The sequence below is a fragment of the Oncorhynchus mykiss genome, chromosome 24 (assembly GCF_013265735.2).
Source record: "Oncorhynchus mykiss isolate Arlee chromosome 24, USDA_OmykA_1.1, whole genome shotgun sequence".
Taxonomy (NCBI): domain Eukaryota; kingdom Metazoa; phylum Chordata; class Actinopteri; order Salmoniformes; family Salmonidae; genus Oncorhynchus; species Oncorhynchus mykiss.
The window spans coordinates 3,814,214-3,832,805 of NC_048588.1; the positions used below are offsets into that span (position 1 = coordinate 3,814,214).

The 18,592-nt window shown below is 42.3% G+C and overlaps 1 protein-coding gene across 3 annotated transcripts in view; it reads left to right on the plus strand.

The window, feature by feature from the left end:
• LOC110503497 (rho GTPase-activating protein 35) overlaps nt 1–18,592 on the plus strand; it is a 104,680-nt gene that overhangs the window by 4,045 nt on the left and 82,043 nt on the right. Inside the window, exon 1 of one of the 3 annotated variants that reach the window (XM_021581833.2) lies at nt 2,779–2,932. The exons of 1 other annotated variant lie outside the window; for it this stretch is intronic. The gene's annotated coding sequence lies outside the window, so the exon portion shown is untranslated. Of the gene's footprint in view, nt 1–2,778; nt 2,933–4,684; nt 5,348–18,592 lie in introns of those variants that run through there. One more of the 3 variants, XM_021581832.2, reaches the window with a different exon arrangement.

Sequence of the window (18,592 nt, forward strand, 5' to 3'; positions counted from 1 at the left end):
TTTGGAGGAAAAAGGGGAATGCTTGCAAGCTGAAGAACACCATCCCAACTGTGAAGCACGGGCATGGCAGCATCATGTTGTGGGGGTGCTTTGCTGCAGGAGGAACTGGTGCACTTCACAAAATAGATGGCATCATGAGGGAGGAAATGATGTGGATATATTGAAGCAACATCTCAAGACATAAGTCAAGTTAAAGCTTGGTCGCCAAATGGATCTTCCAAATGAACAATGACCCCAAGGATACTTCCAAAGTTGAGGGAAAATGGCTTAAGGACGACAAAGTCAAGGTAATGGGGTGGCCATCACATAGCCCTGACCTCAATTCTATATAAAATTTGTGGGCAGAACTGAAAGTGTGTGTGAGCAAGGAGGCCTACAAACCTGACTCAGTTACACCAGTTCTGTCAGTAGGATTGAGCCAAAATTCAGCCAACTTATTGTGGGAAGCTTGTGGAAGGTGACCCAAAACATTTGACCCAAGTTAAACAATTTAAAGGCAATGCTACCAAATACTAATTGAGTGTATGTAAATGATGTATGTGTATGTGATGAAATAAATAAAAGCTGAAATAAGTAATTCTCTACTATTATTCTGACATTTCACATTCTTAAAATAAAGTGGTGATCCTAACTGATCCTTAGACAGGCAGTTTTTACTAGGATTAAATGTCAGGAATTGTGAAAAACCTCCGACTTCAACTGTGTGTAAGCACAAACACACATCACGACGAGAGACAACACTACATAAAGAGACCTAAGACAACCACATAGCAAGGCAGCAACACATGACAACACAACATGGCAGCAGCACAAAACATGGTACAAACATTATTGGGCACAGACAACAGCACAAAGGGCAAGAAGGTAGAGACGACAATACATCACGTAAAGCAGCCACAACTGTCTGTAAGCGTGTCCATGATGGAGTCTTTGAATGAAGAGATTGAGATAATTGTCCAGTTTGAGTGTTTGTTGCCGCTCGTTCCAGTTGCTGGGTGCAGCAAACTGAAAATACGAGCGACCCAGGGACGTGTGTGCTTTGGGGACATTTAACATAATGTGACTGGCAGAACGGGTGTTGTATGTGGAGGATGAGGGCTTCAGTAAGTGTCTCAGATAGGGTGGAGTGAGGTCTAAGAAGGTTTTATAAATAAGCATCAACCATTGGGTCTTGCGACGGGTATACAGAGATGACCAGTTTACCGAGGAGTTCTCCGTAATCTAGCATGGGTAGATTGGTCATCTGAATCAGGGTTAGTTTGGCAACTGGGGTGAAAGAGGAGCGATTTACAATAGAGGAAACCAAGTCTAGATTTGACTTTAGTCTGCAGCTTTGATGTGTGCTGAGAGCAGGACAGTGTACTGTCTAGCCATACTCCCATAATCAAGATGTCTCATATAATTTTGACCTATTCCATTATCATTGATTTCTGTTTACCATATTAAACCCCAGAGGAAACAAACCATAATACTTTTACATTTTTCCACAGTCCAAATGAAACATACATGACAAACTCTCCGACATCATGCCTTCAACCACAAGGCCTATTTGCAGGGTGTAACATAGGCCATTATACAGGAAGACTGGGGCACAACCCTAAATCTCAGCAAAAACAACAAAACACTTGTTGTCTTTCACAGCCTGTGACTTCCACACCAAAGGCAAGGAATACACTTTTGTTCCCAATCCCACACCAAGCAGTAACAGAAAGGAGAGTCTGACATTTATGTTACATCCCTTTGGCTGTCTTCTGCAAAATCACGGCCCCTGGGTTTGTTAACTGGTCTGGTGGGTAGCCGATCCGCTGCAGAACATTGTCCAGACAGCTTGGACAGCTCCTCTGTGCTGTGCGTTAGGCCGGGGAGGCCGAAGGGGGAGGGCGGTGATTGTCAGGGATTGCACAACTGTGAGTGGGAGGAATGTGCGTGCCCCTGGGACCCAGAAATATTTCAGCTGCAGAGCGAGTTGAGATGGGATAGGGAGAGTAAAGGGGAAACCAAGTAGAAAACAGGGCAGCTTCTCTCTCTCGTTAGGCTGCTTTGCTGTCTTGTTTTCCAATAGGTTTTCCAAGGCTGTTGTGGCTTTAAATGAATAGGAGCGTATGAAACAGTTCAGAGCATTTCCTCAATTTATACTCTGGTTAAAAACCAAGCATTGTTCAGAAAGGTTTTGGTCAGAGAGATCGGTATAGTTGGGCCAGCTTGTCGCAGTGAGTGTCCCAGCAGTAGTTCAGTGGTGAAGGAGAAAATGAAAAAACGTGGACAAATTATGAATGGCACTTTGACCCCTGCTAGTCGTGCTCGGTGTGACTGGGGTCGTGCAAATATTGCCGTGAACTCACTGACTAATATGATTGGACAGCAAGCGGCTTGTTGACTCGGAATGCTGTACTTTCAACTTTGTTTAAATGGAGGATGTTTACCTAAAACATTTAAAATACACAGATCAAGAGTAACTGTTAGTATGTGGACTGTTTTAGGATATTTAGCAAAGTAATTATGATAAAATGTTCTGCCAATAAAGAAAGTTATCCAACACCCAAATTAATACATAAGGATCAGTTAGTCACAGCCGGATTCGGACTGCATGCTGTAAAGATGGGGGGCTTTCTCAGACCTTGCGGGGGCCCTGCGAAACTGCAATACGACCTGTGTGTGTGTGTGTGTGTGTGTGTGTGTGTGTGTGTGTGTGTGTGTGTGTGTGTGTGTGCGTGTGTGTGTGTGTGCGCGTGCGTGTGTGTGTGTGAGAGAGAGAAACAGGGAGAGATTCAATGCATAACAAAGTCCCCAAGCCAATAAACATCGGTTTGAGTTGTAGAACGAAAGCTGAAGAACATAAGCCATCCAGGTACCTTCCACAGGTGCAGGAGTTGTAGGCAAACTCATGGAAAACAGAAAGGAAAATGCCGTTCGCTGCTGCTCATGCTCCCAGGTGATATTTATTTACAATGTTTCCACCTTTAGGTCTTCATCAGGCATAGTAGAACAACAATCATATTTAGTCGTGTACTCTTGGGGAAGGCCATAGCATTTAAACTGACATGTTATAATCAGGACGACTGAATTCTTCTCAGGTGAAAAAAGTTATTTCCAACAATTCAGTGAACAGCCGCCATATGGCGTGAGTAAGTCTAGAGAACCGGGAATAACCTTGTTGAGTTTAGAGATTTTCTGAATGGCTAAATAATAATATTCTCTTTCCCATTCTCCCTGTGTGCTGGACCAGATAAATGATTAGTTCATATTGGGAAGTAAGATTTGTGAGTGTCGTACATAAATGATTTATGCACGGAAGTCAGTGAAGCTAGTAAGTTAGACATCCGTTGCATTTTATATCAAATACATCAAATGCAATACAAGTATGCTATTTAACGTAGTTTACTTTCGTGGTGAATGCATAACTGACATGATATTGTGAAAATGGTTTATATCTATAATTGACGAACATGGATACATGTGTTCTACTGCAAAAGTTGGGGTCAATTCTTGGAGATTTATTAAAATGCACAGACATTTTTTTTTTTTTTAAATACAAATTTTGCTGGAAGTGTTTTTCCAGTTCTTGCAAGTTGCATCTAATTTCTTGTCCTAAATTGCATTGACCTCATTTCCTAATTATTCTATCAATTAAAGGCATGTGCAGTTAATGGGGCAATCAGCAGTTGAAACGATAACAAAGCTTTTTCCCCGACACCCTGTTTTTAGCCAAAGCTGAGGGATGAGGCTGGGGAAATGTAACCACTCTACAATTCATAGACAGAGCTGTGGATGCAAGTGCCGACTGTCCATGATATCAAAATTATACACTGAGTATAGCCAACATTAAGAACACCTTCCTAATATTGAGTTTCACCCTCCCCTTTTCCAAAAAACAGCCTTCATTCATCAGGAATGGACTCTACAAGGTGTGGAAAGCATTCCACAGGGATGCTGGTCCACGTTGACTTCAATGCTTCCCACAGTTGTGTCAAGTTGGCTGGATGTCCTTTGGGCCGTGGACCATTTTGATACACACAGGAAACTGTTGAGCGTGAAAAACCCAGAAGCATTGCAGTTCTTGACACAAACCGGTGTGCCTGGCACCAACTAACATACCCCATTCAAAAGCACTTACATATTTCCATCCTTTCTGAATGGCACACATACACAATCCAGGTCTCAGTTGTTTCAGGGTTTTTAAATGTCCTTCTTTAACCTGTCTCCTCCCCTTCATCTACACTGGTTTGAAGTGGATTTAACAAGTGACATCAATACGGGATCATAGCTTTCACCTGATCATGTCAAGGAAAGAGCAGGTATTCTTAATGTTTTGTATACCTTATGTAATTTGAGTTATAGTGTTTTACATGTACTTTGTTTACAAACATTGTAATAAAACAAGCTTATATTTTGCATCCTGATGGGGTCTGACAGTTAAACTGAGCTCCTGAGGCATTTATATATATATATATATATATATATATATATATATATAAGCTAAATTCTTCAAGAATCAATGGGAATCAATGGGTATATCCCATCGCCCCCTTTAATTAAATAAAAAAGTATATTATTAATACAGCAAAAAAATGAAAACGAATTATGATGACTCACTAATTATTAGGAGAATATAAGCAATTATTGTATTTAGAAACATAATGAGCGTGTTGTAATTGTGTCCATGCGCCACTGGGCGAGACTACAGCTCTCTCTCTCTATCCTCTCGGAATAGGACGGAGGAGGAGAGGCTATATTCGGGAGAAGGGCCGGGCCGCCATTATTGGGAAGCTGAAAAAAATACACTTACACACGGTCATACATTTGGGAAGTCTGTGAAGCGATACTCATAGGAAACACAACATTTAGGGTTGTAATTATCAATTGAGCACTGCGCATCAACTAACACCGCATATGATGTGTACGCGTATGGGCATATCTGTATATTGGACACAACAAAGGAAATAACAATTGGTCAAAACAACGTGGTGAACCAAGAGGAAAACACAACGAATCAAGTCTTTTCAACGCCCCTCTTTCCTAACGCGAACATCCAGGGGACAAGAAATTGAAGTTCTACTGCATTTTTCGAGATAATTTAGGTGTTTTGTGTCCAAATGCAAGAAGAGGAACTCCACATGCAGATGGCACCGAAAAGTTAATAGGCTACTTGTGAAAATGGAGTCTTGATTTCAGGGTAAAAAATATACCAAGTGTTCAAAAGGGGAATGTCGATATTTATGTGACTGATCGAGGAGTAGAATTTCCTCTTTGTTAAATTCTCGAGGCGTTGGGAGTGCTGTTTTTGCGAGTTGCGAAGGAGAACATTGGAGAGAAAGGAGTGAACGAGAGAAGAGGGAGGAATGCTATGGTATGTACCAGTTCATTTAGCCAATGTTTTATTTGGTTAAACGGTTAAAAAAAAAATGAAAACAATTTACGTTAACTGACTATGATGGTGTGGTGTGGCAAGGAAAACAATGTTCCGTATATCAGTTGTTTTCCAGGTTTAAATGGGTAGTTGGGAGTGAAGTGGGGGTAATAAGTGAATCTCGTTCAGACAAGAAAAAAATGTGTAACAAACGGGTTTGCAATCTTTCTGTGTGGACTGGGGCTTGGTCAGGCCAGGCCAAGCTCTTCTGGGAGAATTAACCCTCTTGCGTAAAATAAATCTCTAATCTTAATTAATGTGCCCAATAAGTGTACTTTTAGAATAGATAATTATCAAAGCGTTTTTCATCTGTGCCAATTACTGGCAGTGTTCTATTGTTTTTCATTCATTTGTTCACAATTACATGTGACTGGACAGAAGGTAGCATTCATTGGCGATAATGTCTTCAGTCATTTGGAAATATAGTGTCCCCATGCCATGCGTAATAGCCCTATGTTATGGGCCGAGAAAGTTTAAATGTTTTTTGACGAATAACAAATAAAACCAGGTCTTATGGTTGGCTACGTTACATCACCCAACGATCTGTCATTTCCCCTCTATTCAGGGAGAATTTTGCACTAGTGTCGGTCAAAGCCCATGTCAAAAGAGTTATGGACGCATAATATTCGTTAGTTACTGCGTAATAGGTTATAGGCTATCGCCATTTCGACATTTTATTTATATTGCAGTTAGTCTTATTTCAAAGCTTCCGGCATAATGCCAATAGGCCCATAGTATCCCACTAGTAAGGGGCAGCTGGAGTGCAAGGCATGTTTTTAATCCGTCACCATGTTTTGATATTTGTTTCCTACAGAAACTGAACGGTTTCGGGAGGACGTTTTTATGGCCTACCCATCGAAGTGTTATGACCTATTTTAATCTAGTCTACAATTTCCAATTCTATCAAGTTGCATGTCTCGAGTTCGTGCGTTTTCTGTTTTCAGTGAACATTTTGAACTTCAAAATGGAATATAGACTGCGCACCATACCCATCATTGTTTGTGATGCAAGTTGCAACATTGTATAAGTATATAAGTATTTCGTCCAATAATGTAACTACACAGATAGGATGACATGTCCCTTAATAAATAGGCATTAATTTGTGCTTGCGCTGAGAATGAGTGAAGTCCGCATTGTGGCCACTCCTATGTTGGAGTGCGTGTGGTATCGTGTACTACGCTATCCAACATCGCTCAGCGCATGGAGCAGTGAATTTGTCAACGGTTTCCTCTACGGGTGTAAAGGCTCTCTGACATATTGACAAACAGCCACGGTTGGTTTGCCTTCCCTGTTCTCCACTCTGTCAATTGTCACTGTTGTATTTATGTCTGCCAGTTATCACGTTCGAGACGGTCTTGTAGTTAGACACACGTCTAGTCTTACACATTTTGGTGAATTGTAGGCTATTAGGGCCTATAGATTTTTCTCTCGTTTTGTAACCAATCTCTTTGCATTCAGAGGTCCGAGTTAAGTCTGACTGTTTTGTAGTTCTTCAGCCATGTTTTGTTAATATGGGATTTCATTTGTTTCGTTTCGAGGAATAGTCAGATGGCTATGTAACATTATACAGGCCTGCGCAATAGAGGAATTTGGTGACCACAGACAATTGAGTTGAAATTAGCCCGTTCCTCGGCTAAGGTCAAGTAGTCAAAAGTTTATCGAACCACGACGTGTGTGTTTGGTGAGTTTGCCCTTTGGAGAGTTATTTGCACTGCTATAAAACAAAAACAAATCCCGATCAAAAGAGTGATTTGTCAACCACAGCCTATCAGTGGAGGCGGATGGGAGGAGCTATAGGAGGATCTGCTCATTTGTAATGAATGGATTGCATAGCACATATCAACCAATGAAACCACATGTTTGACTTGTTCCGTTTCAATGAGCCCATCCTCCTATAGCTCCTCCCACCAGCCTCCTCACAGCCTACCTATTTCTTATCATTCAGCGATTTATTATTATATACCTTTTTAAATAGGCCTATTGAAGTACTGTATTAGTCATCTCCTTACACAGCAAGTATGACAACACCATTATGGAGTTGTTGGCTTGGGTGTCAATAACTTTCCTAACATGATCACCCCCCACACACATTTACACTATAGCCTCTCGACTTCCGTGTACTTCCAGGCCGTTTGAGTAATGAATTGGTAGGCTCCCTTGTCTCCCAGCCCTGCTTCTGCAGATAGTAGGATCTGAGTTGACCTCCCACCACCCGGGGTCTGTGATATGGAGCGCCTGCTAAGAAAGGAATGCTGGAAGGGTTTGACCTGCTCTGTGCTGGGGGCCCGGAGAGGAGTCCGAGCAGGAATAATAATTATAATAGATTTATTTTGTATAGTGCTTTTCATTACAAACAAGATTCTCAGTCTCCGAACACATGGATGGATGGAGGGAGGGAGGGAGGGATTAAGCTCTCATTCCTCCCTCTGTGTGAAGAGGAGCAGAGACAGTGTTTTGGTTTTATTTGAGGGAGAGAAAGTTTTAGAGGTCAGAAGAGGGACCACTATGCCTTCAGGAAGTATTCACACCCGTTGACTTTTTCATACATTTTGTTGTTACAGCCTACATTTAAAATGGATTCAATTTAGATTTTATCACTGTCCAAAACAAAATACCCCGTCAAGGTGTAATTTTGAGTCAATAAGCGTTCAACCCCTTTGTTATGGCAAGCCTAAAAACGTTCAGGAGTAAAAATGTCCTTAACAGGTCACATAAGTTGCATGAACTCACTCTTTGTGTAATAATAGTGTTTAACATGATTTTTGAATGACTACCTTGTCTCCGTACCTCACACATATAATTATCTGTAAGGTCCTTGCCTGGTTAAGTAAAACAATTATGTGAATTTCAAACAAAATATTCAACCAAAAAGACAAGGGAGCTTTTCCAATGACTCACAAAGAAGGGCACCGATTGGTAGATGGGTAAAAAATTAAAAAGCCGACATTGAATATCCCTTTGAGCATGGTGAAGTTATTAGTTACACTTTGGGATGGTATATCAATAGACCCAGTCACTACAAAGATACAGGCGTCCTTCCTAACTCGGTTGCCGAAGGAGAACGCTCGCTCAGGGTTTTCACCATGAGGCCAATGCTGACTTTAAAACAGTTACAGCGTTTAATGGCTGTGATGGGAGACAACTGAGGATGGATCAACAAACATTGTAGTTACTCCACAATACTAACCTTAATGACAGAGTGGAAAGAAGGAAGCCTGTACAGAATAAAAAATGGTTGTATAGCAATGATCAACAACCAATTTGACAGAGCTTAGAAAATGGTCCAATCCAGGTGTGCAAAGCTCTTCGATTTAGCCAGAGAGACTCACAGCTGTAATCGCTGCCAAATGTGATTCTAACATGTATTGACTCAGGGGTGTGAATACTTATGTAAATGAGATATTTGTGTATTTCATTTTCAATAATTTTGTAAAAATGTCTAAAAACATGTTTTTACTTTGTTATTGGGTATTTTGTGTACATGGGTGAGGAAACAATAATTGAATCCATTTAGAATTCAGGCTGTAACACAACAAAATGTGGAATAAGTCAAGGTGTAGGAATACTTTCTGAAGGCACTGCAGCAGGCTCTCGATACTGCATCATTGGTCATGCCAGAGTTGTATATGTGGATTTCACTTCCTCCTTGAGGCACATTCCAAAACCTGCTCCAGACAGGAGAGTAAAGGTGGATGTGTAGAATAATCTTCTGCTGTGTTGGTCTACGATGGCCTGCTATATCAGAAAATGGATGACTGAACATTTTCCTCGATCTCAATAAACCTCATAGGAAAAACTCACTGGACACTACACAAACCCATGTGTCAGACTCATGCAAACACCACCAATTGCATGGAGCTGCTATATGGTAATACTCTAAATACTTTACCCGTATTTAAATTCTACATTCTATCCAGCTATCGATCTACTCTTCTGAGGAAGGGTCACAGGCTACATTATCCCCGTGAATTCAACTGCACTCTTTTGGCTAGTTGCTCTTCCACTGAACCGATCACAAACCCACTTTTGGTTTTGCCGCTCAGCTAGCCTGCTTCTCTGCTCCCAGGTAACGTATTAGCAGTCAGGACTTCCTGGTCTCAGCCTGATTGGGCCCTTTGCGGCGCAGACACACCTCACCAGGAAGCCGCGTCCCTCACAAACAGCGGTACCATTTGCTCGAGCAGCAGGCCCCTCTGCTTTTCCTGTACCTGCTCGCCCTGGCCCCTCCCTGGGCCGCAGGTTGTGCCGCGAGTCCTTGGTCCGCCTCCTCATCTACACACAGCAGAGGGACCAGGCCATGTCATAGACATCAAGTCCCGGGACGTACTGATTTGGGTCGATACAGACGGTGATCAAAAAAAAATTCTACAGGGCCTCGTCACACGTTTCAGGGGAGAGGAGCACCAGAGGTCTTCAGCTTCTCTAGGAGCAAGAGCACCTCTCCACCTTTTGCCATCGTCCTGTTTATTAGCAGGTCCTGGCCATCACAATACACCTGTAAAAGCTGTTCAAGGCTTATACTATACATGCTGTAAATAACGAAGTCCACTAGTTCTGACGCCTCATTTCCCCATCTACTAGCCCATACAGCCATGCACGTTCAGTCCCTTTGGTTCTGACAATGACCAATCAACGGGTCTAACATCTATTGTCCAGCCTTCGCTAAAGACTAACATAATGTAGTGTTCAGATCACAATTCGGCTATAAGCAGAATCAATGCACACAATTCATGTATTGTGAAATCTGTTGTAAAATGTATTTTACGGTTTAAAAAAAGTTTATTGTAAGGTATATTACTGCCTTAATTGTTGCTGGACCCCCAGGAAGAGTAGCTGCTGCTAATGTATGGGAATGCATATTAAATTCAAATATTGGCCACTAAACCCTTAAATCTATCCAACACTAACCATGCCACATCTCATTAAGTGACGATGAAACACTCTGGTTTCTCAAAACACCTTGCCTCTGAATGACATTTTCACCTGTTCATTCACAGATCTCACATTCCCGCCAGCCTAGGGAGACGTCATATTTCGTGGGAATGTTTCACAGAGCGAGAGCTGTTAAATCGTCCCTGTGTCTTACTAGGAAAAGTGATGTTGAAAAGATTTGATTGAAAGTGGAAGCCAGTGTTTTGATAGGAGAGCTAATTATAGACAGCAGCTATAGAATTTGTTGGCCAGATTACAGTGGCTCGCTTCTGAATGGCTGCCTTGTTTGAGACCCGAGAGTATAAGGCAGGGGAACGGCAATAAGATACCATTTTTATCTGAATCATTAGAAAGTGTGCATGTGTTCAATTGCTGATTTTTATGGATGACGATAGCTTGTTACAAAGGACTCCAGGTTCTTGTGCTTGTCAGAAAGTCAGTTTGATCTGTTGCCTTTGAGTGGTCAAGGCCAGGGTTGGGGAAGGGAAAAACTGATTCCATTGCAGCATAGGGGAACATATCTCAAGGTGTTATGGGGTTGAACAATAACTAGTCCTGTCCTGCAAAAGCCTATATACCCAATGTTTCCTAGAAATCCTTGTACTCCCATAAGCCTGTAAAATATTTCACAGGACATCAATGAGAAAGTGGATGCAATGTCTCCTCTTATCGATCACAAATCCCCACCCCTCCCTGAATTGCAAAGATGGTATATGCCCACGTTACAAATACTGCTATTGGAGCGCTCCAGTGAAAGGTATGGGTGAGCTGTTGTGTGAATAGGGGTTATCAGCCTTTGTGAGGGCAGTTTGAATTGCCCGCCATGTCCTGGGTGACAAAAGGGGGCCATGATGTTTAGATGAATGGTGACCATGGAGATGGAGGCCCAGGATGTGGGCCACTGTTCGCTGCAGTGCTCCTCGAGACAAGATACAATTACAAGAGGGAGAAAGGGGAATGAAGGAGATTAGAAATGAGAGCAAGAGAAAAAGGAGTGATGGAACGGGGGAATAATGCAGGATTTAGTCAACAAGGAAAGAGAATCGAAAGGAGTAAAAAGCGAGGGAATGAGACTCGGAGCGAGGGGGAAAAAGTGACTGACAGAGAGATGCACATTTAGTGAGCTGTTCCAATTATCTAAGACAGTTGGCCCTTTAGGCTGTGTTCCTGGTATGTGCCCCCTCAGTTCTGTGCTAAGGGATCAGCAATCAATGGAAACCGTCAGTAACCCTGCTGTCTGGCTATTGGCCACAGGGGATTACTCAGCACATTCAGCCGAGGCTATGAGTAATGCTGGCGAATAAGGTGAGGGCTCTGAACTACAATGGGCAGGAACAGAGATGCAGACATCCAATGGGAGTTCTCTAACGTCTCTTTTCCGAAGCATTCTTTGGCCTGATTGACAGCAAATTCGGCCTGAAGTATATCTCGGAGTATATCAGCACAGTTTCAGTGCATCTTAGTGGGGCTCAGGAGCCTCCATCTGTGGTTGTGAGCGACTGAGCCAGCTTTTTTTTTATCTGGGGCACTTTGTTTCTGAGAGGCTAGAGACCCACAGGAGCACAGTGGAGTGCGAGATCAGGGGAAGAGCTCTCAGCGCATTCCACCCACACGGAGTTAAGCAGGCTAACCCGGAGCACGTGTGTGTGTACCTGCATGTGCGTAAAAGATCTCCAATATATTTTAAAATCTGGTTAGAGTCGTTTAAGTTTACACTGAAAACATTTGACCATCCCACCGCTGCAAAATGAATATAGGGGAAACACTGGAATAGGACTTTTGGGTGTGGAATTGGGCCTCCTTTTCTGAGATTTAGTACAATCAACGGGGGAACGGTCCCATGTGCTTTCTGAGTTTGGGGAGACCTGCTTTGGAGTAGATCCCGAATCATTAGAAATCCATAGACCCTTCTAGAACATGACCTTAACTGAGGTTTTAATTTGTATTATCTGTTCCCAGCATCTGAGGGGATTCCAGGTTCTCTTATGTGCTGTCACCGCAGGAAGCGTTGTCTTTTATTCTAACTGTCTGGTACGTCGCTACACCTGCAGCACAGAGAGAGCGCGCTGTTCCACTTCCACCATATTCTAATTAAAGGTGACAGGTTTAATCACCGACTGATAAGCTGCCAGGAGAGGAGGGAAAAGAGCCCACAGACGACTAGAGGCCTTAAACAGCCGCTCTTCTGAGCTTAGCTCTTTCTTTCGATCGCTCTCTCTCTCTCCCGCCCCCACCTGTCTCCCTCCAGCACTCCGCATCTCTTCGTAGAATCGTGGTGCTACATTAGTGTCAGCAGTGGTTCAAGACAGTGGAAGGGCACCACCTTGTCACAAGGCGTTAGTGTGGGATGCCATTTCGGGAGTTCTCGTGACCAGTATGTTGCCCTTTACCACTTCCCCATTGGCCCAGGCAGACTGGAAGGTGAGGGGCACACACGGGTTTCATATCAAACCAAGTGTGACTTTGTGTTTTTTGTCGAAGGTCATTTCCATGTAAAATGACCCATGAGCACCAACGTGAAGATTTATAGGAGCATGTCAAATGAAAGCAGTCTTTTTTTTGGGAAATAAAGGCCTAGATATGTTTTTCCATCGCAAAAATGTGGTATAAGGGGGGGGGGGGGGGGGGTCTTAAAACATACTAGTAAAAATGGTGTGCCGCCCTATGGGACTCCCGATCACGGCCAGATGTGACACAGCCTGGGATCAAACCCGGGTCTGTAGTGACGCCTCTAGCACTGTGATGCAGTGCCTTAGACCACAGCGCCACTCGGGAGGCCCTTCCGCAAGTTAAGAAACTTTGCTTAGTTGAAGAAATATTGTCTTAAGGTTAGCTTGTTAACTGAACAAGGCTGTCACACACACACACACACACACACTTCATATGAAACGAATGGGCTGGTACAGTGCCTTGCGAAAGTATTCGGCCCCCTTGAACTTTGCGACCTTTTGCCACATTTCAGGCTTCAAACATAAAGATATAAAACTGTATTTTTTGTGAAGAATCAACAACAAGTGGGACACAATCATGAAGTGGAACGACATTTATTGGATATTTCAAACTTTTTTAACAAATCAAAAACTGAAAAATTGGTCGTGCAAAATTATTCAGCCCCTTTACCTTCAGTGCAGCAAACTCTCTCCAGAAGTTCAGTGAGGATCTCTGAATGATCCAATGTTGACCTAAATGACTAATGATGATAAATACAATCCACCTGTGTGTAATCAAGTCTCCGTATAAATAGAACAAGGAACACACCATGCAGGTCCGAGATACAGTTGTGAAGAAGTTTAAAGCCGGATTTGGATACAAAAAGATTTCCCAAGCTTTAAACATCCCAAGGAGCACTGTGCAAGCGATAATATTGAAATGGAAGGAGTATCAGACCACTGCAAATCTACCAAGACCTGGCCGTCCCTCTAAACTTTCAGCTCATACAAGGAGATGACTGATCAGAGATGCAGCCAAGAGGCCCATGATCACTCTGGATGAACTGCAGAGATCTACAGCTGAGGTGGGAGACTCTGTCCATAGGACAACAATCAGTCGTATATTGCACAAATCTGGCCTTTATGGAAGAGTGGCAAGAAAAAAGCCATTTCTTAAAGATATCCATAAAAAGTATTGTTTAAAGTTTGCCACAAGCCACCTGGGAGACACACCAAACATGTGGAAGAAGGTGCTCTGGTCAGATGAAACCAAAATTGAACTTTTTGGCAACAATGCAAAACGTTATGTTTGGCGTAAAAGCAACACAGCTGAACACACCATCCCCACTGTCAAACATGGTGGTGGCAGCATCATGGTTTGGGCCTGCTTTTCTTCAGCAGGGACAGGGAAGATGGTTAAAATTGATGGGAAGATGGATGGAGCCAAATACAGGACCATTCTGGAGGAAAACCTGATGGAGTCTGCAAAAGACCTGAGACTGGGACGGAGATTTGTCTTCCAACAAGACAATGATCCAAAACATAAAGCAAAATCTACAATGGAATGGTTCAAAAATAAACATATCCAGGTGTTAGAATGGCCAAGTCAAAGTTCAGACCTGAATCCAATCGAGAATCTGTGGAAAGAACTGAAAACTGCTGTTCACAAATGCTCTCCATCCAACCTCACTGAGCTCGAGCTGTTTTGCAAGGAGGAATGGGAAAAAATGTCAGTCTCTCGATGTGCAAAACTGATAGAGACATACCCCAAGCGACTTACAGCTGTAATCGCAGCAAAAGGTGGCGCTACAAAGTATTAACTTAAAGGGGCTGAATAATTTTGCACGCCCAATTGTTCAGTTTTTGATTTGTTAAAGTTTGAAATATCCAATAAATGTCGTTCCACATCATGATTGTGTCCCACTTGTTGTTGATTCTTCACAAAAAAATACAGTTTTATATCTTTATGTTTGAAGCCTGAAATGTGGCAAAAGGTCGCAAAGTTCAAGGGGGCCGAATACTTTCGCAAGGCACTGTAAGTGCAGCACAATGCGCACTACACTTAATCAAAGACCGTACATGTGAAGATGGGCAGGAACTGTTTCTCCAATAGAAATCCCGATCACACTTGTAGGTGACATCATGGCTTGTAACTTTCATGAGGTTGGAGTAATAACATGCTCAACTACTTTAAAATATTGGCTCGAATCTAGATTGTGCCTTTAGATATAGAGAGAGATTCTTCCCTAGTTGTTAATTTTCACTTCACTCATTGACTTCACAAACCCCGGCCTGGCCTGATTGGTCTGTTACACAAGTTTTACCGGAAGTCCCACAATGTTGAGCCTCTGGGTTTAGAAACTCTATGACTTACTGTTGCTAGCTTGGTAAAGCAATATCTTGCAAGATTATTTGAATTACTTATTAAATTCACTCTCCATTATCCCACTGCCAGTTTGCTTGCTAGTTAACATTAGCTTAACCGTTCGCGTTACCATTTACCAGTAGCAAAACCTAGTTAGCTAGCTTCACACGTTCTCGGCAGCTGCTTCATTAAATTAATCCATTGAGATTTAATTATAATGTTGCTAGCTACACTAGTTATCTTGTTGTGGCCATCTGTCTAGTATCATGGGCGGAGGTGCTAGGTATCTATCGGCAATAAGATATCTCTTGTGTCTGATAGGGCTGGGCGGTATACCGTATTTTCCAATATACCGGTATTGCTGCATGGACGGGTTGGGGTTTGTACTTGAAAGCTTGCTTTGTTAAATGTGATACGTCCTGCTTAAATCTTGTTAGCCGCTAATGCTAGTCGTTAAAAAAACAAAGCAAATATATCTGACCACAACATGGAAGAAACAAAGTCTAGGAGGAAGGTTAGGCCAGCCTATGGAGATGAATCTTAAAGTGGAACTAACACCATTTTAACAACTTTCCATAAATGAAAGAAACAGGTCATTGTAGTACTGGTCTTCAAGATCAAATTCGCAATTTGTTTCAAAACCAACTTCCATAAGAGTTTTTAAAATGGTTTATATTTGACTCAAAATTCCATTTACTTAGAGTAAGGCACTATTGGCAGAATTAAATGGATGCAGTCAATGTCTGACTAATAAAATTCCCCAAGAAATGTGACGCACTAAGCTACTCATTTAATCGAACTTGAACGACTGTTAGCATACCTCTTAGTTGTCATTCAAAATGTATTTGGCATCAATCAAATGAGCAGGCAGGCAAGCTGTAAATCCCATTCAACTGTGGATTGTTATTGGACCCGGGGCAGGCTGCTACTACCCATCGTATTCACAATGCAATTTTTGACCGAAAAAGTTAAACCCCCTTAACCTACCGTCCCCCGTGCCACATTTTTTCTCATCTGGCTCAGGCTAACATCGTTGCTGTTGTGCATAGGCAACCGAGGGAGATGGAGCCTACTTTTTTGGTTGTTTGATCAATGGGACTTTAAATTTAACCAGAAGTAAGACTCCCATGGTATTTTATGTATTTGCAAAAAAAACATGAAGCTTTCTTCTTGTGACTTTTGCTACTGCTTTCTAAACAAAGTTCTGCTGCCTGTAAACACAGTCCAGTCTAGTGCCGCAGCAATTGCAAATTGAATGTTACATGCGTGTATGGCATGGCCTATTTGCATAAGGGGCGTACTCAAACTGATTTGGTAATGGCGCACCGGTCTGTGTAGAGCGGCCCTGGACAAGACTGGCAAGTTTTTAGTTTTTGTCTACTGCAGTGTCTTAATTGCGCAAACCCACAGCGGATTCCCTATTCATATTACTGTAGGATTTTCACAAATACCCGACTAGATGTTATTTCAAGACATTCTATGAAGGTATGAAAACATCATGAAAATTAGCATATCTATGTGCTTGCTTGTCGCAAAAATAGAAGCGACCTATTCGTCCCAAGGGTGTATATGAAGAAGGTAAAGCTACACTATGCAGAAATTGCTCTGCCGCTTCAGGGTTGCTAAAATTCTAATAGTTAGCCGCATTTCCGTGTGTGTGACAAAGTAGGCTAGTATAGTGTGGAAAATCATTGTAACATCTACCATGGTTATGGAAATATATTTTCCATAACCAAAAATATTGTATTTTCAGCTCTTGTGTACGAAACCGAAAGTAAAAGACGCAAAAACAATACTTAGTAACGGGACACATAGAAATAGTGCACATAGAACAGATATACCGCTCCTTAGACTTGCTTTTAATGAGAATTACAGATCGGTTACTGACATTTCTATGTGGATTTTTGGTCGGGTCGCCCATAAAGTTAAATATTGCCACTTTTTTAATATGATATGACAGTGCTGTGTCAGTTCCTCTTTTTTAAAGTCTCCTTTAAAAGCTCAAACAGTCCGAACAGCTTTGAGATTATCTGGAAGGGCGTTCCATAGGTGTGGGAGGTAAAGACACGGTCCCCCATTGTGCATCACCTGGTCCTAGGGGCATGAAGCAGTTTGGCGTGGTTTGAAAGTAGGGTGCGTGTAGTAGTCACAAACCACAGTTGCAATAGAGCACAGTACAGTAGAGCACACGTAGAGTACAGTATAATGTAATATACCCTATTGTACTGTGTTTAACTATACGTTACTGTGCTGTACTGAACTGTACTCTACCTTTCTTTACTCTAATGTACTGCACTCTACTACTGTGCTGTACTCTGATGCCCAAACTTGTGAAACCTGGACGTCTATGAGTGGTACAGATTTGTGTCTTGTTAGGGGGGCAGAGCTCATTAGAATAACAGCCAATGTGTAGAATAATACCCAAGCATGAGGATATTACATTTTTCTACCTTCGTGTACCTATTCAGGATATCACCATGAAGAGAATGACATTCATACACTGAACAATAATATACATGCAACAATGTCAAAGATTTTACTGAGTGACAGTTCATATAAGGAAATCAGTTAATTGAAATAAATTCATTAGGCCCTAATCGATGGATTTCACATGACTGGGAATACAGATATGCATCTGGTCACAGATACCTTAAAACATGAAAGGTGCGTGGATCAGAAAACCAGTCAGTGTCTGATGTGTGAGCACCGTTTGCCTCATGCAGCGCGACACATCTCCTTCGCATAGAGTTGATCAGGCTGTTCATTGTGGCCTGTGGAATGTTGGCCCACTCCTTTACAATGACTGTGCGAAGTTGCTGGGATTTGGAACAAATTGGAACACGCTGTTGTACGTGTCTATTCAGAGCATCTCAAACATGCTCAATGGGTGACATGTCTGAGTATGCAGGCCATGGAAGAGCTGGGACATTTTCAGCTTCCAGGAATTGTGTACAGATACTTGCGACATGGGCTGTGCATTATGTTGAATTAGGTGATGGTGGCAGATGAATGGCACAGCAAGGGGCCTCAATCTCATCACTGTATCTCTGTGCATTCAAATTGCCATAGAAGAAATGCCATTGTTTTTTTTATCCGTAGCTTATGCCTGCCCATAACAACCCCACTGCCACCATTGGGCACACTGTTCACGACTTTCACATCAGCAAATCCGTAAAGAGCACAATTCTCCAGCATGGCAGTGTTCTCTGGCAACATCTCTGTTGGACATTCCTACAGTTCCTACCTTTGAAACATGAGGCATCTGTGGCATTGTGTTGTGTGACACAACTGCACAGTTTATAGTCACCCTTTTTTGTCCCCAAGCACAAGGTGCACCTGTGTAATGATCATGCTGTTTAATCAGCTTCTTGATATGCCACACCTGTCAGGTGGCTGGATTATCTTGGCAAAGGAGAAATGCTCACTAACAGGGATGTAACAAATATTTGTGCATGAAAT